The sequence below is a fragment of the Notechis scutatus genome, chromosome 3 (genome assembly GCF_049901735.1).
Source record: "Notechis scutatus isolate UNSWTSFEM ecotype Mainland chromosome 3, rNotScu1.2, whole genome shotgun sequence".
In the NCBI taxonomy this organism is placed as follows: domain Eukaryota; kingdom Metazoa; phylum Chordata; class Lepidosauria; order Squamata; family Elapidae; genus Notechis; species Notechis scutatus.
Window position 1 is genome coordinate 168,558,642 of NC_142011.1, and position 27,193 is coordinate 168,585,834.

The 27,193-nt window shown below is 38.8% G+C and overlaps 1 protein-coding gene across 12 annotated transcripts in view; it reads left to right on the forward strand.

The window, feature by feature from the left end:
• The window catches only part of SNTG1 (syntrophin gamma 1), a 222,200-nt gene that overhangs the window by 71,132 nt on the left and 123,875 nt on the right, over window positions 1-27,193 (forward strand). For 10 of the 12 annotated variants that reach the window (XM_087961717.1, XM_087961721.1, XM_087961719.1 and 7 more), the window contains one exon: window positions 7,536-7,605. The exons of the other annotated variants lie outside the window; for them this stretch is intronic. The gene's annotated coding sequence lies outside the window, so the exon portion shown is untranslated. The remainder of the gene's footprint in view (window positions 1-7,535; window positions 7,606-27,193) is intronic. 12 annotated transcript variants of the gene reach the window in all.

The window sequence follows — 27,193 nt, forward strand, 5'->3', positions numbered from 1 at the left end:
CTGGTAGAGCTTGTCCGGCTGCTGCTTCCAGGCGAAGTACCCGTCTGCCACGACTCCCTTCTGGCTGGTAAGTATTGTTGGTTTTTATTTAATGTTTGTGGGGGGTGTTCTGCTTGCACAGGTGTTTGTTCTTTTTCCGAACCTGGGTTCCCCCCCCCCTCTGATTTCTTGGTTGGAGTCTATGAGGGGGAAAGTGGCCAGCCTGGATCTTAGCTGGTCAATATGACGTTTCCACGACCTCCCATTGGTGGTCTCGAGCCGGTAGGAGCGGGGGCCTGTGATTTGGGTGATTTTTGCAGGGATCCAAAGTGGGTCCCCTGTAAAGTTTTTGGCAAAAACAGTGTCTCCTACCTTGAAGGCGCGGTGCTTGCTGCTGGAACCGAAGGGTTTTTCTGGAGTGTAAGCAGGGTGCAGGCGGTCCAGAGGTGACCTGAGTCTTCTGCCCATTAGCAGTTCTGCTGGGCTCTTGTTGGTGGTGGTGTTTGGTGTGATGTGTTGTAAGAGAAGCATCTTGGTGACTTTCTCGTGGATGTTGCCATGTTCCATTTTTGTAGAGTTTTTTTTGTAAATTGAACCATGCGTTCAGCTCTACCATTCGCCGCCGGGTGAGCTGGCGAAGTCAATGCGTGTCGGATGCCGCGGTCTGCCAAGTATTGTTCAAAAGCCAAGGCGGTAAATTGTGGGCCATTGTCAGATACTATAACATCTGGCAGACCGTGTGTGGCGAAAAGTCTATTTAATTTCTTGATGACAGCTTCCGTGGTGGTTGTCTTCATTTTGCTCACCTCGAGCCAGTTTGAATAAGCGTCAACTGTGATTAAGAAGGTATGCCCCTTGGTTGGCCCTGCGAAGTCAATATGGATGCGTGACCAAGGGCCTCTGGGTGTCTCCCATTCTAATGGTGGGGCTTTTGGGGGAGCCGAGCGAGTCTCTTGGCATCTGTTACAAGCGGCGACCCAGGTTTCAATTTGTTTGTCCATGCCTGGCCACCAAGCATAGCTCCTGGCCAGGGCTTTCATGCGCACAATACCAGGGTGCCCTTCATGCAGCAAGTCTAAAACTTTTTTCTGTAGTGTCTCTGGTATTACTACCAGTCTCCCCACAACACGCAACCTCTTTGCGAAAAGAGTTCAGTTTGCCGGTTTTTAAACGGTTTAAAAAGTTCATTTGGCTCAGTTTCTGGCCATCCCCTCTCCACCCAGTTGAGAACTCGCGCCAAGCATTTGTCCTTTTTAGTTTCGTGTGCAATGTCTTGTGCAGTTACTGGAAGCATGGGTATCGTTTCAATTTTCAAAACTGGTAATGTGGGTGCTGGGTCATCTTGCAAGTCTGGCAAGGGGGAGCGGCTTAAAGCATTGGCGTGAGAGATAGTCTTGCCAGGGCGATGTATCAATTTGTAATTATAAGCGACAAGAAATTCACACCATCTTGTCATTCTAGGTGACAGGATGTGTGGAATGGGCTTGTCACCCGCCAATATGCCAAGTAGAGGCTTATGGTCTGTAATAATGGAAAATGTCCTACCATAAATGTATTCGTGGAATCTTTTTACTGCGGAAACGATGGCAAGGGCTTCTTTGTCCAGCTGGCTATAGTTCCTCTCTGGCTTGGACAAGGTTCTGGAAAAGAATGCAACGGGGGCTTCTGTTCCATTCGGCAAAACGTGGCTCAGGATGGCGCCAACCCCGAAAGGCGATGCGTCGCAAGTAACAGTCAGAGGTAGTGTTTCATTATATTGAATGAGGACTGCGTCTGAAGTCAAAAGGTTCTTTATTTGGTGAAAAGCATGCTCTTCTCGCCATCCCCATATCCAGGAAGCCTTTTTATCGAGGAGTCTATGCAGGGGTTCCGCGACCGTCGCTTTCTGGGGTAGGAAAATGTTATAGAAATTAATGAGTCCGAGGAAGGCTTGGAGGTCCGTTTTGTTTTTTGGTCTGGGGGCGTTTTTGATGGCTTTCAATTTTTTGTCTGTGGGGTGAATTCCTTGTTTGTCAAGGAGGTATCCAAGAAATTCAACTCTTTCAGTACATAATTGGCACTTTTCCTTTTTCACCTTGAGGCCAGCGTCTTTGAATTTCTGTAGGACCGCCCTCAGACGTTTTTCTAATTGTTCTTTGGTAGGGGCTGCTACTAAAACGTCATCGAAATAGGGCACGACTCCTTTAATTCCCTTCAGCAATCTCTCCATTAGGCTTTGAAAAATCCCCGGTGCGATGCTGACCCCAAACTGGAGCCGGTTACACTTGAACGCCCCTCTATGTGTCACTATTGTTTGGGCTTCGGCGGTTTCAGCATCGACTGGCAGTTGTTGATAAGCTTGAGTCAGGTCGAGCTTTGCAAAGATTCTGCCACCCCCTAGTGAGTGTAGGAGATGTTGGACTACCGGCACCGGGTAGGCGCTCTGTTGCAATGCGTGGTTGAGGGTGGCCTTGTAGTCTCCACAAATTCTCAGGGAGCCATCTGGTTTGATGGGGGTGACAATTGGGGTCTCCCAATGGGCATGATCAATGGGTTCTAAGATGCCTTGCGCTATTAGTTTGTCTAATTGTTCGTCTATTTTAGGCTTGAGTGCAAAAGGCACTCAGCGTGGTTTGAGACAGATGGGAGCGATGTCAGGGCTAAGATTAAAGGAGATAGGGGACCCCTTGTACTTGCCTAGATGCTCACTGAAGACTTCTTGGAAGTCCCGAACGAGCGTCGCTTCCCAGTCTTCATCTTCTGTGTGGTTGATGCCTGCCATCTCGATCCCCAACGGTGCGAACCACTGCAACCTGAGTAGGCTGGGTCGGTCTTTATCAACGATTGTGAGTGGTAGGATGGTGGTGTGGTTTTTGAAAGAAACTTTAAAATGTCCAGTGCCAGCGACCGGAATGCAGTTACCTTGATAGTCTCTCAATATTAGTTTCTAGTCGCTTAGCTCTTGGCAGCGGATGCTGGGAATTAGTCATTTTATGGGCCTCCAGGAGACCATAGAGAGGGAGGAGCCAGAGTCTACCTCCATGGTGCAAGATTGATTCTCGATGGTGACCTCTACACGTATCTTTCGTGCGTCTAATGATGAAGCATGGCCGATGATGACTGTTTGGTGCGTTTCTTCTCTTCTGGGTACATAGATGAATTTCCTGGGTCGGCTGTCCCAGTTCCATCTGCTGTCATTATGGCGGTCCCGGTTTATGGTGGGGGTGCCATCTATTCTTCTTGGGCTGTTTCCCCATCGTTGGGGGCTGGAATTTAGTTTGTTGTGGCATACTTTGGCAATATGCCCTCGTTTTTCGCAAAAATGGCAAATAGCGTCCAGGAACTTGCATTCGGAACGCGGGTGATTTCCTCCGCAGCCGGCACATTGGTAACTTGACTTACGACCGTGCCGGTCTCGCCGCTTGCGTTCCGACTGAAGTCTGTGAATTTCTTCCTCTTCACTGTCAGAAGGGGATTCGATGTCGCCGTGGTGGGTTGATGCTGCGTGTTTTTCTGGTGCGGTTGCCGTCTCGCTGGTGGGTTGGCGGTCGGTTCTGTTTGAATGCCGCATTCGCGCCGCTGACTTATGGGTGGCCTCGGCTGCGGTGGCTTCGGCTACGGCGTCGGCGAGGGAGATGTCCCCTTTAGCCATCAGCCTGTTTTGGAGAGTTGGGTCTTTCAGGCTGAGGATGACTCGGTCACGCATGGCCTTGTCTAGATTGGCGAATCCGCACAAGCCTCCTAAGTCCCTCAGGTCGGCTACGAACTCTCCGATGCTCTTGCCCTCGCGCTGATCCCTCTGGTAAAAGTCATGCCGACGGATGAGAGTCGGCACCGCCGGGGCGTAGTGGTTCCGGAGGATGGGAGCTAGGGTATCCCAATCCATCGTCTTGACGTCTGTGGGCTTCGCGAGTGCCTTGGCCATTTTAAAAACGGCGGGTCCGCAGTGTGTTAGAAAGACCGCTCGCTTCTTGCTGCCGGTGGCGTCCTTCAGGTTGTTTGATTCCAAGAACATTTGGAAACGATCAATGTAGGACTCCCAGTCCTCGCTGGCCGGATTGAATGGTGTGGGTGGCACAGCGCTGCTGGCCATTTTGCTGGTCGTCTATGAGCTTTGTGCCACATGCTAGTCAGTTCTGTTGTCTCAGTATCCCATCCTCGTCACCAGTGTTATGTCTGGGCGGTGGGTCCCAAGGAGAGACGAGACTCGAAATAGTAACAACAGCTCTTTATCAGGAAATCAGATACTGAGACAAAAACCCTAGCCGTGGCAGCTCTTTTTATAGAGCTGGCCGTGGCTAGGCAGCCTATGACAGGCTTTTGAGCTTGCCGCGCTTGGTTTTACCCAATCGCGGCAACCCGTATACGAACCAATCAGGATTGCTATATATCTTCCAATCGCGGCCCGGCTTTTCCGGACCAATTAGAATGCAGGCCTACAAGCCTGCTAGTATGGAACAGAACGTCTATTAATGGATTATAGCTACATAACTACAGCAGCAGGGTAGATGAATTCTCATACATTTTAAGCCATTTAGTAGAAAATATCTGTTCTCATCCTCTTAATACTTGTTCTATCTGTTTTCCTGAATGAATATAAGTTTTACCTTCATTATTCTTGTAAAATCCAATATGTATTTAATGATACAATTTCATCTGTCAGCTATTTCTCACAAAATCCAATGCCTCCATGCATTAAAGCAGCAAATCCCAGACTCATTGAAAGACTGTTAAGGCCAGGATCAAGATGGTCAAGTAGAAAGACTACCAGAAATAACTGTACACATTTAAGAAATTCATCAATGCTTGGCTTTCTTGCACTTTTTCTAATAAATGCAACTGGGCAATTCTGGTAAAGCATTGTAGAAAACAGTTCAAGTAAGTGTCATTGGCATTCATAACCCTCAGTGGTTTGAAATAAGAATATATTTTTTAATCAGGCTAAAGCAGGGGTGGGATTCTACCAGTTCGCACCTATTCACTAGATCCGGTTGTTAACATTCTAAGCAGTTCGGAGAACTGGTTGTTAGAATAAATTACTGGCCTAATCCTGTAAGAAAGGCAGGAAAGAAACATTCTGGTGTTGCTTACAGAAACTGCCTCTCCGTTAACCCTTATTACGTTCTTGGCAGGCCTAGACTTCCTGTCTCAGGAACTTCTCTGGACTTTTTTCCCCCTCCTTTGCTGGTACTTTGCTTGTGTGGAGTGACCATTCAAAGTTACAATGGCACTGAAAAAAGTGACTTATGCCCCTTTTTCACACTTACAACTGTTGTAGCATCCCCACAGTCATGAGAGGCCAGGCGAGAAGATGCGTGCCTTGATGTGAGTGATATTGAGTTGGCCACACCCAGCCAATAACATGACCACCAAGCCATGTCCACCCAGTCACATGACCACCAAGCCATGCCCACCAATTAAGCCATGCCCACAGAACCGCTTGTTAAAAATTTTGAATCCCACCCCTGGGCTAAAGGTTTTGAATGAAATTAAGGCATTGGAAAACCAAAGGAACTTGAGTTATTTATTTATTTATTGTAAAGATATCCTGTATTTTCTTTGAGACCTCTTTTTTTTCTCTATGCATTCTTGTAGAATAGATTAAGGTAAAAGATACTGACCCAAATCAGCCAGGGAGCTCTATGATTGGTTCTTTTGCTTTGCACAGGCTCTTACATGTTTCTTTAAGCCATATATTTTAAGCCATGATTTATGGAGAAATGGCAGGGATAGGTGAATTGAGAAATTTTGAGTCAAAATTTGATTCAGAAATCACACCTGTTTTACTTAATGCAGTAAGCCAAAATCATATAAGGCAGAGGTCTCCAAACTTGGCAACTTTAAGACTTGTGGACTTCAATTCCCACAATTCTCCAGCCAGCATAACTGGGAGTTGAAGTCCACAAGTTTTAAAGTTGCCAAATTTGGGCACCCCTGATATAAGGTTATGTTTTATGTGATATGGGAAGGTTGTGGACATGACATGGCTATAAAAGGATAAAGATAAAAAATAAAGTTATCCCTATTAAAGCCAATGTGAAATGTGAAACAAATTCAGTGGAAACTAAATAAACTGTAGCTTAGGATATGCTTAGGTATCTCACTAAGCTATGGTTGGTTTTAGTTGTAGTATTTAAAAAAACCATGGCTCCTCAATACTCTAAGCCAATGCCAGACAAACCACTTGAGATTTGGTACAATTGTGATCTGAATCTTACTTTGGATCAAAATTCTATTTTGAAGCTAGAGTAACTTTTGTTTCAAGATGAGAGGTCATTAATTCGTGATTGTCCATTTTACAAAGAGTGATTCAGTTATATAATTCATGCAACACATTTAATCAGAAAATCAAGTTCTAAAATTTCAATTAGCAATAAAATTGAATCATGCTGTGTATATTTCCTGAGAGCTACTAGAATATATGCTATTTTGTCCCCAGAGTTTATCTTCAGAACTCAATAAAGATCAATCTGAATCTAAGTGAATAAAAGCCTCAAAATACGTAACTCAGAATAATTTTGAAGAAATAATAAATTAATTCATTTAATAAATTCTTCATTCTTCCTTCCTTTTTCTGCATATTAATGCAATGACAATGTAAGGTAAAAATAAATTTACCTTATTTTGATTAAATGTAAAATAAGTAATCTGAAACATATTCAAATGGTAAGAAATTTTCTATTTGCCAAGTTTACAGAAATGTATATTTTACAAAAGTGGTTTGTCATAGACTCACAAACAAACACATTTTTGGTGGAAAAAAATTGGAGACTGTCAAAACTTCGTCAAAATGGCATGCAGTTGGGGAATACTGTTTCATTTGAATTAGTCTGATGTTGATGTTATGAGCTCTGTGTACGTTTTAAAGTTATTTTTCTATTAGTTAATTTTTGTGTGTGTAGTATCTAATGTTGAGAATAAATAGACTCCCTCATTACTTTTCTAAACATCCAGTTAAACCCCAATAAAAATATTTTTTTTTCCTAGGAAACTATAGAATATATCGTTTTTCTGATACACAGTCTTCATTCCATCACTATTTCTGTCACAAAACCATAAATGACATTGTGTGACATTCTCATGTGTTTATCACCAAATTCATTGCTTCAGTCCAAAAGGATTGGTTAAAAAATAATTAAAGTGGACCAATTGGTTTTTTATTTAGAATAGAATCATGGGGAAAAATGGAATATTGTATAAAATTTGATAATATCCTATAAATAGCCTGTTTTGTTTGTGTAAAAATAGAGTATGTAATTGGTTTGAATTTGTTTATAGCTCTGTGTGATTCCAGTAATTTTAGTTTCTTTATATTTAGTTTATTTATAAAGCAATAGTTAGATTTATGGATTATCATGTATGAGAATGAGAGGGCGATAAATTTGGTATCTAAATAGTTATTCCTCAAATATTAGCACTGTGTTTAACAATTGAGATACATGAAATAAGCATAGACTGGTACAGTGGTGGGCTGCTGCCGGTTCACACCAGTTCTAGCGAACCAGTACAAACGGCGATCAGTTGGCCCCACCCACCTACCCTTGCCTTATCCTGTCTTGCATTTTCTTCTTTTGCAGCTCAGCTGATTAGCACGGCAAAGTGGATTACTGTGCCTCAGCTGTTCTACTCACCGAGGAAGGCTAGAAGGTGAGCTGGAGAGGTTCAAAGTGTTGTTTATTGAATGCTCTGCATGCGCAAAGCCCCCGCGTGCGCATGAAGCATGCGTTCACAGAATCGGTTGTTAAACCAGTTGTAGCCCACCACTGAACTGGTACAATATATTAAAATAAAAATTAGACAATGCAGGAATGCAGACAATTACCTTTTGTACAGCTCAGGCATTGTTGGTGTTACAAGTACAGGTCAATTTCAAATATTGTCTTTATTGAACCAACAATATGCAATTCAATCAGTGAGCTTCAGGAGGAGACTGAAAATGTCCAGATACTCATATATTTGGATGCAAAGGTTTCGTTTTAATTGACATTGGACTTTTATATCTTTTCATTAGGGACCCTAGTGGGAATGAGTTTGTTTTCATTTACTTGGTTTTAAAAAAAACAGAAGTTCCAGTAATGTAACAAGTATTGTGAGAGGAGGCAGCTGCTAACTAATTATTTTTATACATTTATTTTGCTTATGTTACTGAGATGGAAGATACAATAATGCTTTTGGAGAAACACTATGATATTTTTGTATTCAGTGACAGAATCCTGAATAAATGAATTAATAATCATACTCAATATGGCATTTCTTCTGTATGAATTTTGACTTTTCAATTAGTTGCTTATTGTAAATGCCATAAGATTTAAAAGTAGAGCAATTATTCAAGGGGAAAAGAGTGGTGGTGGGAGACACACATGTAAATCTTATGTAAGCCTGTTTGATTTGCTAACTAATTCTTGTGTTTATTGAGATTAAAATTTCTAACTAGTTTGGTGCAGCATGAATAGAACAACCTTATATTGCATCAGGACTACTTCTGATTCAATAAATATTAATAAAAGGATACGCAAACTAGAATCCCTTCTGACAAATTTTGTGGTCTCTGTTGGAACAGAAAATTAAATGGAAGATTTATGGATGAAGCCATGTGACATTCGAGCCTCTAGGGCAAGTGCCAATTGTACTGTGTGTTCTGTAATTGAAAGCATAGACAAAATCTCTGTGAATGGGAAAAAAAGTAATGGTGTTCTTTAGAGAAAAATCTGCCTTCACAAAAGTTGGAACAATCATTCAGAATCCACATTTACATAAACTTTGAATCAATAATAATTTTTACATAGTATTATTAATGCTGAAGTAATGTAACCATTTATAACCAAGTTACAACTTTTTTTCTGTAAAGATTTGGATTATTTCTGTTTAATCCAAAAAGAATTTAAAAAACTCTGTCATTTGTCCAGTTCAAAATGAGTCATAAATGTTGTAAAGTCAAAATAGATACATATTCTTCTGCTTTCTGTACAGCTTTAATAGTTTAATGTTTGGTTAGCACATGATGCCAACATGTGCTAATTTCTCCTGACAATATGATAGTTTGGTTTGAAATGTGCAAAACTGGGAATAAAAAGAAAATGTTCCTCACAATAAATTAGACACAAATTCAAAAGGCTTAATTGCAGCAGAAATGTACAAAATGTTTTCAGCATAAATAAATCGTATTACACAAGCACAGAGATCAAAATATTCTTAGATTTTACCTGTGATTGGTCCTTCTTATGATCTGTTGCTCAATGACTGTTCACAGTTATGACCAGGGGTGGGATTCAAATTTTTTAACAACCGGTTCTGTGGGCATGGCTTAGTTGGTAGGCATGGCTTGATGGTCATGTGACCAGCTGGGCATGGCCAAATCAATGTCATTCACATCAAGGCACGCATCTCCTCGCCTGGCCTCTCATGACTGTGGGGATGCTGCAACAGTTGTAAGTGTGAAAACAGTCATAAGTCACTTTTTTCAGTGCATTGTAACTTTGAATGGTCACTCCACACAAGCAAAGTACCAGCAAATGAGGAAAAAAAAACTCCAGAGAAGTTCCTGAGACAGGAAGTCTAGTCCTGCCAAGAATGTAATAAGAGTTAATGGAAAGGCAGTTGTAATAAGAGTTAATGGAAAGGCAGTTCAGAATGTTTCCTTCCTGTCTTCCTTACAGGATTAGGCCAGTAATTTCTTCTAACAACCGGTTCTCTGAACTGCTTAGAATGTTAACAACTAGTTCTAGTGAATAGGTGCAAACTTGTAGAATTCCATCCCTGGTTATGACGGATTAGAAAACATTCGAGCTGTTCTAGAAGTTATGACTGCTATACCACCATTGTGGTCATGTTCTAGAAGTTATGACTGCTATACCACCATTGTGGTCATGTAATTTCTAGCACTTGGCAACTGGCTCGCACTTGTAACTGTTCTCAGAGTCCTGTGGTCACATGATTGTGTTTTGCAATGTTTTCTGCGTTTTTCAGCAAAAATTGTCAAAGCCCATCCATTAAATGAATTGGATTAGAATTTACAACTATGTGATTTGCTTAACAGATGTGTTAGGAATATAAGTCACCTAACAGGTATTTGGGTTAGAAATATATAAACCAGGATAAACATTTTAAAACTGTATCTTTAAGAAAATGCAAAACTGTAATTAGGTGTGGTTTCTCAAACAGCCATAAAATGGAGCCAGAAACCTGATTTGTCTTAGCCTTAGTCTCAGAAGAGAGTGTGAGTAAGTCTCTGTTTCCTTCTGTTGGAAAGTATTGCCGTTCCTTCATTTCTTCTAATTGACTGATATTACTGGATTTGATGTAAGTTTGTTACTGAACTGTTTGACACTGGAATTTGTTATTGGATTATCCCTGGATAAAAACTAACTGATTTACCTGTGAATGACTTTTGGACTGCTTATCTTGAACTTTGCTTAAACTTTCTGGAAATAAAAACCTACATTTACTGTACAGTGTATCTGTGTGCTCTGTGTGTATTATTCCAACACTACTCTCTATATGTCTCCCTGTATGCGCTCATTCTCCTAACGGGGAATTACCTCAACAAGATGCAATGACTCATCAAAGTGAAGTCTAAACATTGTGATAAAAATTAGTCTGGTCATGTGATAACTCGCCTTATGACCGCAATGACTTATGACTAAAATTCTGGACTCAATTGTGGAGATTAAGTCAAGGACTATCTGTCATTCAAAAAACTTTGGATAATTTTTATCACTTGCTCAGTGATTAAGAAACAGAACATTCAGAAATATACATCTTTATAAATAACATAATTATGAAGTAGCCATCTTGCCATTCAGGATGTGTATTAGCTTATTTCATGGTTCAAGTTATAGGGATGGTCTTGATCCTTATAATAAATTGCTGAGGCTGTTTGGAGGTCCATATCACCTCTCCCCAAAGCTCTCTAAATATTCACACTTTTTTCCCATCTCTTGCTTTGGGAGAGCTTGATTATTCCTGATTCCACTATCTTCCAGAAGTATCTATTATCTCATCTAACTTTTAATATTTGTGGGTTAGAGAAATAAGGCAACTACATCCTGTGCTTTTCTGGGATCAAACAATGAAAATGCAAAAGTGAAATAATATTAATAATGCTATTTCGTGGATAAGTCACATAGGAGCACAATGCAGCTCTTTCTTTTTTAGGATATAAATCAATGTCAGAGAAAATAAACAAAATATTTATTTTGTTTAAAAATGAAAGAAAGCAATAAAATGCAAATATTTGACATGGAAGATAAATTAGAGATAACTCAAATGAATATATGAGAAATTTGAAATTATAGTTATTGATCACAATAAATTCTAAATAAAAATATAATTTTATGAACACACAACTGAAATATAAATGAAGGTTGGATATCCAACACAACTTATTAAAAAGAATGAGACTAGATTGTTATGTTAAAGGAAATTTAAGATCTGTGGACAAAACAATTGTATGAAAGTTACATAACCTTATATCACGATCAAAAAGTATTGAAGAGTATAAAATTTCTTTGAATTAAATTGAAAAGGATATTATAGAGGATCCTAAAACTATAACCTACAAGAAAGAGATAGGAATATTGGATTTACAAATGGAGTTGGAGGCATATTTAAAAAACAACAGAGATACACAAATAAGACATCAAAAGAGTGATATGTATTACACTGAAATATAAAAAATTTACTGGAGACATTACACTGAAATTTCAAATGGACTTTGTTAAAGAAGGCAAGAATTTTGAGAGAAGAGACAAAGATAGCAAAAGAAAGCAGAACTTGTGTAGATGTGGTCCTTGACTTATAACTGTAATTGGCCTGTAATTTTAGTTATAAGTCATAACAGTCATTGAAGGGATATGACTGTGCCTGATTTTGTGACTTTTTGTGGTAGTGTCAACTCGCAAAGCATCCCTGACCCATTCTCTACTTGCCATAGGCAAGGGGGATAGAGAATCGACCCTTGCAGCTGCATCAAGGAACTTGCATTTCAGTCAAAACAAAGCACATTCCAGCCGGCAATGTCAAGGTCATCTCAATGGGAACCCACAGTGGCGAGTGGGAGCGACTTCTACAAACTGAAATTGCTTCATTGGGGAATGTGACTGATGACATATCTTGGGGGGAGGGGGAAACAGGGTAAGAGCCAAAGCACTAATTAAGTGAGGTCAGAGTTGGTTCCACTTGATCCATGCCAACATGAAGCTCCTAATAAATAATTGGATTTCTTTTGAAGCTTGGCCTGAGGCTCATTATTTGATTAGGACATTGGCTAGAGCCGTGACAGCAAGCCAACTCTGACCTCACTTAATTCATGCTTTGGCTCTGACTTTGTCTGACAGATAATTGCTAAACAAATGCAGCAATCATAAAGTGAACACTGCAGTCAAGCAAGGCAGTCAGTTTCTGGGAAAAAAACATGTTAAATTGTGTTCATGTGACTGCAGGGTGCTGCAAGCAGCCGTAAATTTTGATCGGTTGTTGATCACCCAAAATGCAGTTGTGTGACCATGGGGATAGGGGGCAGCCATAGGGAATTATGAATCCAGATGATAAATAGCTTTTTGTTGTATGTCATACCTTTGAACAGTTGCTCAAGAGTAGTTGTAAATCAAGGACTATTTGTATTTTATTGTCATTTTTGGGGAAGGGGATCTTTACATTTAATCCCCCCCCTTTTTTAAATGTATTGTTGTATAATGTTTTTTAAATTCTTAATAAAAATGATTGGAAAAAAGACATTTTAGCACAAGGAAATGTTAAAGAGATTTGCCTGTTGTGCTCTATCACTTTACCCTTGAAATCTCAATGTTAAAGAAAGTCATGAAGTAATAGCATTCATCATTTAATTTGTTATCTCTTTGTCATACTTTAGCAACAATTTATAAATATGTTTATAAAGACATTTAACTTAGGATGAAAGAAATATTGTGAAAAAAATTGTGAGATATCAGAAGATATCAAAAGATTCAGTGAAATACCTAAGACTCCATCTGTCTGGAAGTAACAAATATATTTCAAAACAATTACAAAAAGTTATGGAAAGAAATAAAGCAATATATCAAAAGATAGAGAAATTTGAAACTTTCTTGGCTAGAACTTATTGCAATAATTAAAAATTAATATTTTACCCAAAATGAACTTTCTATTCCAAATGGCATTGATTCTAATTTTAGGCAAACCCCTGCAGGTTTGGCAAAGAATAATTAACAGGTTCCTCTGGAAGAAAAATTTGGGAGTAAGTTTTAAAATTTGATATAATTCAAAGGAAAGAGGTAGACAAGCATTCCTCAATCTTTTAGGACTAATCAAGGACTATAGAACTCTAGTTTAATCTACAACTAATCTAGAACTAATAGAGCAAGCTGCCTGCCATGGATAATAGAATAACAGATTTAATAGAACGTAAATAATAGAAAAAGCAGGTCTTTCTATTGTACTATAATGTAATGCACTTCAGAAGTATCTATGGTACAAATAAACAGCAACAACAAAAGAATTTAGAAATACAGTACATATAAGAATACAAAGCCTGTTACAAATGTGGAATATTTTAAAAGTACAAATAAATCAGGCAATTTGACCAGTAGCCTCAAACACTTTCTGCTTCAAGGGTAAATATAGTAACAATAATAATGATTGTATATATTAATATTATATGTCCAGAAATCATAAAATAGATGTAAGACACAAAAATAACTGTACAATAAAGGAAAGAATTTCCTGGCAGTTAACTGGAAAAAATTAAAAAATGATCTCAAAAATCAATCTCAATTCTGGAAAGTTGATAGAATTTGAAAAGCAAGATCATTTACAAAACCAAGATAATTTTCTAGATCAGGAAGAATCTTGTGCCTTTTAGGGCACTGTGCTGGAAATAACCAGATATGAGACCATGTTTGTAGATTTAAGGATGAATGGGAATTACTCATTTGACTGCTCCATGGCAGTCAAACTGTGCCAGGAAGGAAGTCATTGCATGTAGGCAGCTGATATTGTACAGCAATCTGTGTTCATCCCTAAATCCACAAATGGTATTTCCAGCACAGTGTCCTAAAAGGCTTCTTTCCCTTTGTATAGAATTGGGTTTGTCTCAACAGTTCATAGCCAACATGGTAGTTGTGAACCTGAACCTGTTGGTGGTAATTACATATTATCTTGGGATACAATGCAGAGGTGGTATTCAACAAGTTCTGACCAGTTCTGGAGAACTGGTAGAGGAAATTGTGAGTACTTCAGAGAACCAGCAAATCCCACCTCTGACTGGAGATTTTACAGTATCCTTCCCCTGCCATGCCCACCAAGCCATGCCCACAGAACCGGTAGTAAAAAAATTTGAATCCCACCACTGGTACAATGGGAATGTGATCTGGATATAGAGGACATTAACATGTATGACTCTCCCTGCTCACAGATCTCAGAGAACTCTTGTTTCCAAAACCTCTAGGAAATTCTAGATATCTATCAAATAAGGTTGCTCAGATCAACTCTAAGCTACACTACAGCTGTGCAATATCATTGCAGATAACTGATACATGGTCTTGCTTAGTTATCTGGGATCAAATTGATCTTCTTGGTTCCAAGGAAGTGGATAGGATCCTCTGGCTGTTTGGCTACCTGTGCTTTAGAGACATGTCCATGTTGGTTGGTTGAGACAATGTGTAGTTGGGTCCAAGCGATGGTGGATTCATCCTTAAAATATGGGGTGATTCCCATTTACACTTGAGTTAGTCTAACCTCTCCTCAAGAAACCATCTTTAAGACATGACACTAGTAGGCAAGGCTCATCTTGATATTTCATTGGCTTTTAATACCACTGACCATGATCCTTTTGGACTAACTTAGGGGGTTGAAAGTGAAAGGCATGGTGCTGCAATAGTGCTCCTTCCTCTGGTTGCAGGCAATGTGTTGATAATAAGGAACCTTGGTGCTCTCTCAGCATGGTTATTTTCTTGCAGATGTTTCATTGCCCAAACTACATGCTATGCTAATGCATGCAGACTAGTGCTGATGATGTTACCTAGTTTGGATAATGAAAAGTCTGCAAGAAAACAACCAAACTCAGAAGAGCACGTAGGACCCCACATTTCAACCCTGAGTTTCAAATATTACCCTTTATTGAGAATGTGGTGATATTTCGACACAAGAAGAAGATGGCGGCGGCGAGGTGGTGAGGAGCGCGGCCGGAGGGAGGTTTGAAGGGCCGCAACGAGAGGGGCTGGTTTGTCGCCTGGTTTAAACGGCATTTTTTAATGAAAGAAAGTAGTCTGTAAAACAACTTGGGGGAAAAAGACAAGACAGAACACCAGAACGGCGCCGCCTGGCATGAAGCCTCTTTGCAGCTGACCCTGAGCGAGCGGTCCGGGAATCCCATCTTGAGCGGGCTTCCTTTTGTTGGGTAAGGCGATCGAGCAATCGGCTGGGATCTAGCGGGCGGTCTGGCGAGCGCGCGTGCTTGGAGAGCCTCTGCAGCCCGAGACGCTCCGAAAAACTTTCTTCGCCGAGGCTTTCTTGGAGAAGTCCCATTTTCCGGTTGCTAAAGGCAGAGGACAGAGCTTCCATTTGCGGGGCCACCCGAAAAGCCAATCTGACCCGTGGGGGAGGAAAAGCGCGAGGGGTTCCCAGCGAGGGGATTTTGCATTTCTTGGACCTCCGAGTTCTTTGCTGCTTCTCCCCGGGAAGGAGGCGATTTCTTCGGCGCTGAGCCCGTCCGCGGCGCGGAAAGGAAACAGCCCCAGAGGGGAAAGTGAAAGTGCCGGGAAACGATCGGGAAGGGCCGGCAGAATCATCTCCCCCAAGAGAAAGTGAGGACTGCAGGCGCGATCTCTGCTTGGCGCCCTCGGGACTCAGACTCGAATAGAACTAGAAAATGTTTGGCGGATTGCTGGCCTTTCAAAAGATACAAAGATTCGTTCGTGGCACAAAGCGAGCGTTCTCACGACCCGCGAAAGAGCGCTAACAAACAGCCCGGAGGCGCAAAGGCAAGCGGGCGAGGGCCATCTCATTCACCAAGGGAAAACAAAAACAAATAGTTTCCTGTGAGCTGTTCAATCTTTCCTTCACTCAGATAAAAACCCTTGGATCATTGTGTTACAACTTCCTGTTTACAGAGTAATAGCGATCTGCTTTTCAAACAGCGATAAATTCCTCCCATTCAGCTGCCAGTTAAACAATTAACCCGTTCCTTGCAGACTCTTAATACTACCTCATTACCTCAAATCTTACAACTTTTCTACCTCATCAGCTATATCAACGATTAGATAATCAATTTCTATAAAATATTTTATTAATGGTTTAACTGATTTATTGTTTTTAATTGATTAGTGTGATTAGAGTGTTTAGTGCAAATAGTGTGATTACTGACTAGTTTAAAAGATCAAAATTCATGTAATTTAATTGAATAGCAAAATCATTGATCTAGTGAATTTAAATGAACAGTGTGGTTAATGATTAGTGTAATTAATTGATTAATGATTAGAGTAATTAACTATTCAGGCTGATTGTTGCTCAGGAATATTATCTGACTTGAGAGATTACTGCAATTGATTGTTTGATATAATATTGGCTATATAGATCACCCAAAATTGTTCCTCTAATTAATTCAATCAACGTACTATTTTAACAATCCTACCATGCCAAAAAGAAAATCCTATGTCAAACCACAACCTAAAGAGAAGATGATCCCCACCAATGAACCACAAGACTCCTGCACATGCCTTAAATGCTACAAAAATCTAAAGGATAATGAAAACTCCATCAAATGTTCTCTGTGTAAAAAATACACTCATCATGACTGCTTGGGATTACCTGAGCAGATGATTCAATACCTAAAATCATCCAATGAGTTTCCACATATCTGCAAATCATGCAGACCCAAACTGGATCTGTCTGAAAGAGTTGATACCATTGAAACCATTGAAACATCCCCTACCATCGAAACCATTACAACATCCCTCAACATCATAGTAGCATCCCTGGACGCCGTAAAAGAAAGAATATCCAACCTTGAAAAAAAGGACACAACGCAAAAACCTGAACATCCAATAGCTACTAACCACATCTCTACCAATCAACCACAATCCAATCCACAACCCAATCCACAAATAAACACAACCCAGACAAATATTGATATCCCAATTCTCATCAGAGAAGCCGTTGAGCGTGAACGGAAACGCCCAAACGCCATCTTATTTGGTCTAGAAGACATCAATGTCAATGATGACATCACAACTGTCCGAAACATCATCAGAAATTATCAAGCATCAACCATCTCCGCTGATGAAATACTTGACATTTCCGCATTGACCGAGAGCTCAAAAATAGAGATGGCTCTGTGGCCCCACGCTTGTGCAGGGTCATTTGCAAAAATGAATCAAGCAAACGTAAATTCATTTATACTATAAACTCACTCGCCAAAACCAACACCATCCATAAGAACCTCCGTTGCCGCCCTGACCTAACCATACAGCAACGTGCCCGCTCCCGTGCACTCCGCATCGAACTCAAAAACCGTCTAGACAATGGAGAGAAGGACCTGTACATTGACTACCATGCTGACTGTATCAAAAGTAAACCACTCAACCCAATACTCAGCTTTTACCCTCAACCACAACCCTACCTCAACCCATCCACCATCACCCAAGACTAGGCACGCACGCCCCCAACTACCTCAATTCCAACTACTGCCGGCCTTAAATGCAAACTACTCAATGCAAGAAGCCTCGTGAATAAAATACCTGAATTTCTCTTCCTCCTAAATATGGCTAACTTCGACATTATATTTGTCTGTGAAACATGGCTCAATGCATCTCTCCCGACTCCATTACCACAGTAAGAGACTATCATGTTTACAGATCAGATCGTGAAAATCGTCGAGGAGGTGGAGTTGCTATATTCTATAAAAATCCTTACATCTAAAAATATCCAAGTTACCCAGGAGTTTGCCCTTCCTGAAACCATCATCTGTGAACTATCCTCAAATATCACAATTCGATTCTTACTATGTTACAGAGCACCTGATTATGACATCGAACATGTAAACAAGCTAAATACATTACTAACATGGGCTGCCTCCTGCCCATACCCTTTTATCCTTCTTGGTGATTTCAATCTACCTCATATTAACTGGACCCTAAATGATTGTACAACTGAAATCATACACACAACCTTCTACAATGCTATTACAAATCTGGGACTGGAACAACTAGTAACCAACAACACTAGACTAAACAACTGCCTCGATCTCATCTTCTGCAACAGTTTGAACCTAATCTACGGAATACAATCTAAAGAACCCTTTTCCAGTAGTGACCACAATATGATCGACTTTTGTCTCAACATACATCCACACAAAAATCACCACAATGATGTAATCCCCTATTGTAACTTCAAAAAGGCAACTATGATCTTATAGACAACGATCTCTCATCCCTTGATTGGCAATCTCTATTCACTGGATGCAATACCGTTGAAGACCATTATAACATATTTTTACTTGAAGTCAAAAGAGTCATCAAACTATATGTACCAACAACAACTCCCAAAACAAAACAAAAAGCAGATTACCCATATCAATAAGGAAACTTCAATCCAAAAAGAGATCACTCTGGCGGAAAAACAAATCTGGTCACGTTGCCAATTTCAAAAACCGATACAAAAATCTATGCCACCAGATAAAGACCGAATGCACCAATTATCACATTAAACAAGAGGAAAACCTTCTAAGCACCAATTCCACCCGCTTTTTACAATTTTGTAAACAACAAACTAAAAGACTCAAGGTCCATCCCTCCCTTGATAGGACCTGATGGTAAAGACTGCAACGACGACACCATTAAACCCAACATCTTTAACACATTCTTCGGCTCAGTATTTGTAAACAGCAATGGATCATGCCCAATATTTCCTAGCCGTACCACAGATAACAACAATGATCTAATACATATCGATTTCACAGAAGACAATGTTGAAAAAGCAATACGCAACCTAAAACCATCTCTATCTATTGGACCGGATGGAATATGTGCCTACTTCTTAAGAAAGCTATCCACTGCCATAGCCAAACCTCTAAGCATAATCTTTGAAAAATCTTTCAGAACCAGCTCCTTGCCTAACCTATGGTCACAAGCCACAGTCATCCCCATCTTCAAAAAGGGAGACCCAAGCCTAGTTGAAAACTACAGGCCAATCTCCTTATGCTGCGTCACCTGTAAAGTCATGGAATAAATTATTAACCAATCCATCATCCTTCACTTAGAGACAAATAACCTACTCTCCAATAAACAATTTGGTTTCAGGAAAAAACTATCCTGTAATCTGCAACTCTTACACTGCAAAAACATATGGACGACACAACTCGACCAGGGCAAAACAATAGACGCAATCTACATAGACTTCTGTAAAGCCTTTGATTCAGTGGTACACGACAAACTACTCCTAAAAATAAAATCCTATGGTATCTCTGGACAACTGAATAACTGGATAGAAGCATTCCTGTCAAACAGACAACAAATGGTCAAAATCGGGAGCGTCCTATCAAATCCAGTACCTGTCAATAGTGGTGTTCCCCAAGGCAGTGTTCTAGGACCAACTCTCTTCATACTCTACATAAACGACCTCTGTGATCATATTAAGAGCAATTGCGTTCTCTTCGCTGATGATGTAAAGCTGTTCAATACCACAGACAATACTGCTACCCTACAAAAAGATCTTGACTATGTATCCGAATGGTCAAACAAATGGCAACTTCAAATCTCAACAAATAAATGCTCTGTCTTACATATTGGCAAAAAAATCAGAAAATAAAATACAAGCTGAATAGTCAAGATCTTGTTGATGACCCAAGCTCTGTAAAGGACCTTGGAATACTCACCTCTAATGATCTAAGTGCTAGAGCACACTGCAACTACATAGCCAAAAAGGCATTAAGAGTTGTTAACCTAATCCTACGTAGCTTTTTCTCTGGTAATATCACACTACTAACCAGAGCATACAAAACATTTGCTAGACCAATACTCGAATACAGTTCATCAGTCTGGAACCCACACTACGTATCTGATATTAGCACAATTGAGAAAGTCCAGAAATATTTCACAAGAAGAGTTCTCCACTCCTCTACTCGCTGTAGAATACCTTATGCCACCAGACTTGAAATTCTAGAACTAGAAAACCTTGAATTACGCCGTCTTCGGTCTGACTTAAGCATGGTATACAAAATCATACGTTGCAATGTCCTACCTGTCAATGAATACTTCAGCTTCAACCATAACAACACAAGAGCACACAATAGATACAAACTCAAAGTAAACCGCATCAAACTTGATTGCAGGAAATACGACTTCAGCAATAGAGTGGTCAATGTCTGGAATACTCTACCCGACTCTGTAGTTTCTTCCCCAAACCCCAAAAACTTTAACCTTAGACTGTCTACTATTGACCTCACCCCTTTCCTAAGAGGTCTCTAGGGGGCGTGCATAAGCGCACCAACGTGCCTACCGTCCCTGTCCTATTGTTTCTCTTATTCGTCTTTTATTTTTCTTATATGTAACCATTTCATGTATTCACAACTATGTATACATTTATACTTATTATCTTGTAAACAATTGGCAAATCAAATAAATAAATAAATAAATAAATAAAATAAACTTGGCCTTAAACTTCTAATGTGTATGAGTCCATTGGGCTCTACTGTCTCCACTCCTGTTTAACATTTATATAAGGCCACTGGATGAGTGGTCAATATATTGATAATATCCCATTATACACAATCTTCTCATGCCAGTCAAGTTATATAATTGTAATGCTTTCTCAGATTCTGGAGGGTTTAACGGCTTGGATGAGAAAAAGGGTCAGGCTAATCCCTAAGATAACTGAATGATTATTGATTTGGGAGTAGCTAAATTTGGCTCTGAAAAAGGTAGCACTCTGCCAGACAAAACTGATGTGGAATTATGGGTCCTGCTAGACTCTTCTGTAGTGCTACAGAAGTAGGGGGCATCCTTGCTTAAGACATCCTTTCATAATTCTATTTGGTGCATCATTTTCACCTGTTCCTGGAATAGGAGTTATTTATTGTCACTGTTGCTTTAAACCACCTTCCATTTAGACTATTACAACTTTTCTACATGTGTTGCTCCTGAAGATTACTGCAGCTGACCCATAATGCAATGGTGCAGTTAGTTATGATATACCTTAGTTCTCCCTGTAAAGCATCTACTCCATTTGTTGTACCGTCTTCCAGTGCATTTCTAGATTCAATTCAAAATTTATGATATAAAAACTTGATACTTATGGCTAGGTAAGCATATTCTGGATCACTTCTATTAAAGAGTGTCATCTAACGGAACCTAGGAAATATGGCTCTTCTGCAGCAGTGCCTACAAAATAGCATATATCTTACTATGGGTTCGTTTTATCTGATGATTGTTTTATTGTTTCTTAATAATTTCTTTGGATGTTTTATCCTTAGCCTATCTGGCTTCATGTGTTGATTGGGCAATCAGAAAATCCATATAAATAGAATAGTGGAAAATAAGGTTCATTGCTCTAATTAAGAAAGATTAGCATTATATCATTAGATCAATTATTCAGTCTTTGGAGAGAAGGATATCGTGTAATAGGTAGTGGAAGGCCATCAATATATCTTTGCAGCATTAAATCAACGCTTAGGTTTGCCAAAAATATGTTGGTAGTTCATCTTTTATGCTCAAAATGTACATTTTAGAGACAAACGTAAGGCTGCTTGACCATGTCAATATGGAGGCAATTTGTTCTACTCTCTGGGAAAGAAACAGGGAAAAGTCATTTCATTGCAGTGAAGCCCAGATGGCCCAATTTATCTACCAATGTGGCTGATCTGAAAACTTACAGCTTGTAAGTAGTCACAGAAGTTTTAATTGAACTAAGCAGTTTTAATTGCTTAGAACCTCTTTCTAGCAGAAATGCAAATAGCCCAAATCAACAAAAAAATGCAGAATATACTCTTAGAAGATTTTTTTAAAAGATGCAATACTTTTCTGAAAATTTCTACCCTCTACCGAGTACGTTTCTCATATGTATGTATCTGTTTATCCACATCTCCTTGGCTCATCTTTCTCTCTAACAGACAGGCTCTTTATCCTTATTATTCTTTTTGCTTTCTTAATTATCAAGACCTCACATTTGCAAAACAAGTCCTTTTTTCCTTCATTGGCAATAGCAATAGCACTTAGAGTTATCTACTGTTTCATAATTCTTGATGGTCCTCTCTAAGCAGTTTAGAAAGTCAGCATATTGCTTCCAGCAATATGGGTCCTCATTGTACTAATCTGAGAAGGACGGAGGGCTTGAGCCAGTCAGGATCTAACTCCTGTCAGTGGGCAGAATTAACCTGCAATACTGCCTACTAACCACTGAGCAACCACAGGTCTTATTAGTCGCTTTATAAAGAAGATGGGTAGCTAAATAAAATACAATAAATAAATAAAATATTTGTGCCATGGTTTCCCAGCCACTTCTGAATTCAAAGTATTTCTGTTTCTTCTTTTTGGTTGCTTTATATTGCTTATGTCATACTTTAGTTTAATTAATAAGATCTGCCTTCCATATAATTTTGGTATAAAATATAGTATATACTTTTTCATAACTAATATTTTAGGAAATGCTTTGAATAACTGCTTTGTATAAAATGAAGTATTGTTTTTCAATGTGTTAATCCATTAGTACCATGGAAGATGTAAAACTTGAATTTCTTCTTGACTAATCTTGAGTAAAATGTGCAGAAAACAATTGTATAATGAGGAAAAATGTACATCAAACAAGAAAGATTAACTTACATTTTGGTTTGAGAGGAGCAAGGAGCTAGTCATATTTGACTATACTTATGGCAAAATCTTGATCTGATATTTTTATTCTGAGATGTTCTGTAGAACTGAAATAAAATAATTTATTTTTGTGGTATTCTGTAACACTAATTTGGTTTAGTGGTGAAGGTGTTGGATAAGAAGGGGGAGACCTGAGTTCCAGTCTTGGACTAACCATAGAAATCAGTTAGATGTCTTTGGCCCAATCACTTTCTGTCAATCCTAGGAAGAAAGCAGTGGAAAATCTGGCCTAGAAAAATACAGTGGACTTGTTCATTTCAGGATTCAAGTCTGATCTCAAGACAAAAAAAGGAGTGGGACTATAGCTATTCCCACCTCTCTTTTGTAAATTGTGACAAGTACCATGTTTCCCTGAAAGTAAGACCTTGTCCTATATTTTTTTGCCACAAAAAAAGGCACCAGGTCTTATTTTTTGTGGGGGGAATGTCGTCCACTGACTCACTTGTGCATGTTGCCCCTGACCTGTTTTTTGTTTTTTTTTTTGCTATCAAAGGCATTCAGGAACTTCTTCATCTGGCAAGGCTTTCTTGAAGGCCCCTGCAGCTGATAACATCGATGTTGAGCTCTGTTATTGGCTACAGAGGCCTTCAGGAAAGCCTTGCCAGCTGCAGCAAAAGAAATGGGCTGAGATGTGTGAGACCTATCTGCAACTATCCAAAAGTAAGTAAGCAGCTCCACCCCACCCCATGCCCATCCTAGCTTAATTTTTACCTGTGCACCCTAGAGTGGGCAGGGTCTTAATTAGGGCTTATTTTGGGGGTAGGGTTTATATTGGGTGCATGTGTAAAAATCAAGCTAGGATTTACTTTCTGAGTAGGTCATATTTTCAGGAAAACATGGTATATTGTCAAATACATTTATTTATTAACTTCACTATCACAGAGATGATTGCCCACTAAATATCTACAGCTAATAATTCTGTACCTGAAGGTACATTTAATTTCACAAAGTTGTCTTGATTTCAGTCTTTAAATTGAAGCTGTTTTCAGGCTTTAAAACAAAAAGCAATATTCACTAAAAGAAGGGGACTTTATCCTAGCTGACACAACTTGTTCAAGAACAGAAGAAGGTTCTCTGTGTACATTGAGACAGCTGGCCTGACATAAGATATTGACCATTTACAGGTTTCAGACAAGAGGTTTTGCCTGCTGTATTACATAAGGGGATGTCAGTACTTTTGTGAACTGTGAAATCTTTGTAAAAATACTAGGAAGTCTGCATAAGTCTGAGAGGAGGCTGTTCACAAGGGATGAATTTTGAATTCTTGAAAAAAGCTTCCTTTAAATTAGAAAATAATGATGACAACAAGAAAACAGCATATCTATACTTCCTGTTGCTGCTACCATGTAAGCAGGACATTTCTATTCTGTCTTCTATTTCCACCTAGATATGGTGTTTCCACCCTGCATGTGGCTGCATCCTCCTACGACTATCATAATCTAAGGATGGCATATCCAGCTTTCACATGACTATCCCTCTTGTTTAACAATTGTGTATCTAGATGATCTGCTGCCACCAAAATGAAACATATCCAGTCCAGTAGGGGTAGGCGATCTTTCCCATTTGTACATATATTTGAATTGCCCCAAACATGTATGTGTTAATTCTCAGGTCTCTCACATCTGTGTTTGGATGAAATATGCATGTTGTCTTGTCAAGGATAAGTCCAGTCTACCTGTTCCATGTGTGGACTGGTTCCTGGACGGAACTTTTAGTATAACTGAATATAGCTGTATATTGAACAGAATTGTGTTTTCTCATAGGTTGTACAGTATAGATTATAAAAAGAGAACTTAGGAGAAAGTGACAGTAAAAAGATTTCTTATTAACCTATCAGTTAATTTATCCTATTTTTAGCTACTCACTTGATTACCATTGGCTTTGCTAGCCAGGAAAGCTTCCAATTCTCTATTTCTACAATTAGTTATGTTTGGCACCAAGTGCTTTTAAGAATTCTAGAATGCTATGGAAGGAATCTGCAGTACCCCCATTCTTCTGTCAAAGAGAATTAATATAGCTTGTGTTAAAGGTTTACAAGTTGTGCTTTTAAGAAGCACAAGGATTATCTGAGTTCACAAGGTCAATTATGTACAAAGAGTGATACTGTGGGGGGAGCCACATTGAGTTGTTTATTGAGTAGCCATTGGAATAATATGATAAGAACAGCTTTAAAGTTTAGAAGAAAAATATTTGTCTTTTACAGATAATAAAATTTTTCACTGTTCTGAACTTATTATATATTTGGAATGCCTTAGTTTTTCCACCATGCAGAATTATTTTATATGGCAAACATTATTTTGAAAGTTTACTTCATCAGTCACATCACAGAGCCTCAGTTTTTGCTTCTTTGTACTTTGTCCCCGCAGCTTTTAATGATTTGAAGTTTATAACTTTCTAAGCCATATAGCAGTCACTTCTCTACCTATAAGAAGTCAATTGTGTGTGTAGGTGAGGCATAATATTCCCCCATACAGTAACTGCTGTGGATTTTTAGCTGCTCCTGCAACTCAACAATTATTTGCTGATCTTCAGAGAGATCATACCTATTTTTAGTACTTGGCAATGTATTTTTTCAGTATTTGACAAGGTGCTCTCCCCACCCATTTGTGGGGAGGGTTATAGTTCCTATGAAGGGCTCACCTGATCAATGAAACCTGCCTTGTTTTATTATTTGCTTTTGCTTTGAAGAGCAGGAGAAACTTTCCATGGCTCAGATGAGCTCAAAAAAAAGGTCTTTCATTCTGATATGAAGCAATATCGTTCACTTTTTTTAGCTCATTAAAACTTATGCTAATGTCTTCCATTCTTATCTTTTTTGACATGTCATTAAAAATATCTTCAAACAAGTCACTTAATTTTTGTTAAAGTTTTACAGTGATACTATGTTTACCAGGATCACAAGAAACTGGAATCTTAATTTGATTTCTTAGTTTGTCAATAATGAAAGATTCCAAGTATTCTGAAATATCTTCAGCCAAAGGCAGGCAACAAAGATATACTCTGTTAGTATATTCAACACACCAGAGATAATAGAGTATCATTTTCATCAGTAAAAAAAACCTTACCTACAATGTTTTAACAAGAGGAAAATGTCACTGATGCTTTCTTATTTCTTTCTGCATTGCTGAACTGTGCAATGTTGTCTCATAAACAAAATTTCATGATTTTGGTGATTTTAGTGCATCAATAGAGATATATGTGCATGTGCAGCATATGATGTGATACTTAGTACCAATGCAATGTTTTATATGAAGATGCATTAAAACTAGCCATAAATATTAATGATTCGTGGATCAGCACATTAATTTCTTCTTCTATCACATTTTCTATTCCTTCTCCTTTTACTCATTTGTGCAAATGGAAAACATTAATTTGTCAATTTTAGGAAACAACTATATATTCTAGGAAATGCAGGAGGAAAAAAGAAGGACCTTCACTCTAAACATTCCAATCATATTAAATAAACTCTGCAAGAACTTATGTGTTTATCAAAGGAGTTGGACTGACATGGTTTATATTAGGGTAAAGCCAGATAATGCTATAACAAATAAGTACCGTTATATTCCTATTATTATCATCTTATTTGGGGGACAGCATAATAACAAAACGACATTCAGTGTGCACAGAATCTCAGTACCAACACCAATGTTCTGGAATCTGGTGAATTGGACTCATGTCTAAAAATAATTGTAAATTATAAATTGTCCATCTTCTTGTTGATGGGAACTAAAATATTTTTATAAGATAATATGTGCACATGGTAAAATGGTTTATCAGTGCTGATAGTTTGATATAGATAGAACCATGAAGTCCATGCTTCTGATGCTTTATTGATATTCTGCTTTCAGGTGTATATTAATGTGAAAGACAAATGTAGCATCTATTATGATTGTTTATGCTAGATAGTATGGTTAAAAGTATATTACAGATACTATACAATTCCAAAGTACACAGACTTGTGATTTGTAATAATGCATTTCAGAATATTTTTCCAAAGTGATCTGTTCTACTTCAGTAAGAATATACATTTACTCTGATTTGCTGATTTTATTTTTGTGCTGGATTCTTTTATTATTTTTATTGTTTAGTACAATGTTAATGATTGTTATTAAAATATGGGCAACTATACAAATGTTTTAAAATGAAGAAAATAAAAATATACACACTTAGGTAGGTTGATTGGAATTGTACCTATGATACAAATGGAAGGAAGAGACTGAAGCTAATATCGCATAGAATCACATGTTGGCTTGGTACAAAGCTGAGATTTAAGTCTTTTGATAGCAATTCTTAAAATTAACAGGGAGTTGGAAACAACCTCAACCCTGGTATGATCTTTTGTGCATATCTACTGCAACTGATCATTTATCCCAGCCTAGAGA